The sequence below is a fragment of the Fragaria vesca genome, linkage group LG3 (assembly GCF_000184155.1).
Source record: "Fragaria vesca subsp. vesca linkage group LG3, FraVesHawaii_1.0, whole genome shotgun sequence".
Lineage (NCBI taxonomy): Eukaryota > Viridiplantae > Streptophyta > Magnoliopsida > Rosales > Rosaceae > Fragaria > Fragaria vesca.
Window position 1 is genome coordinate 14025488 of NC_020493.1, and position 1162 is coordinate 14026649.

Sequence of the window (1162 nt, forward strand, 5' to 3'; positions counted from 1 at the left end):
CATATAGTCTCTAAAGTAAGAGACTTTCCTGAAGATCTAACTGATAAAAAACAGTTACAAAGTTTATTAGGAATATTAAACTATGGAAGAAATTTTTAGAAAAGGTCTATCTAAAAAAAGAAATTCCTTTTAATAGAAAAATTAAAGAAAAATAAAGAATTTNACTGGACGGAAAAAGATAAAAAACTATTACAACAAATACAAACAGGATTTAAATCAACTTCCTGAAGTTTGTTTCCCAAAAACTGGGGATAAACTGATCTTAGAAACAGATGCTTCAGACAAATGCTGGGGATGTGTGTTAAAAGCAATCCCTGCAGAAAAATGGGAAGAAAAAAATCCTCCCATCAATAAAGACTCAATAAGAGCAAGAAAACAACATATTCCCAAAAAACTTCAAAAAGAAGAATTAGTATGTGGATACAATTCAGGAAAATTTAAACCTAATGAAATTAAATATATAATTTTTGAAAAAGAACTGTTAGCAATAAAACTTGCTTTAAAAAGATTTCATATTTACTTAGCCCTAGAAAATTTTATCATTAGAACTGATAATCAAGCAGTTCGTGATTTTCTTATTAATAAAAGAAATATTATAGAAGGTAGAAGATTAAAATGGTATAATTATATTGCCATGTATACTTTTGAGGTAGAACATCTCAAGGGTTCTAACAATTTTCTTGCTGATTATTTAAGCAGGTATGGAAAAGGGCAAAGAGATAATGAACCCGTCAACTGAAGGATGGATCATTGTCGCTAAAAAAGCGCCAGTACAAAATTCATCTCAGAGGCCAAACCAGCCTTATTTTCAGAATAGAGCTAAACCAGCTAATAAATGTTATGTGGTATTTGAAGGTTTCAAAACAGGAATCTTTCATAACTGGGCAGAATGTGCTGCTTCTATTAGCAGGTATCGTGGAGCATTCTGGCAAGGATTTCCTAATGTTGATATTGCAGCATTAGAATATCAAAAATACATTACAGCAAAAGTAAGATGTCAAGTGCAGCAAAAGTAAGATGTCAAGTGCAGCAAACACAAGACAACTTATCTCAATCATCTGAGATTAGGGACTTCTACAATCCAGGACTCCCTGGAGATGTTTATAACACCATAAATGCAGTATGGAAAAGCCAATATTGCTGGAATAAAGGAAGAATTCCG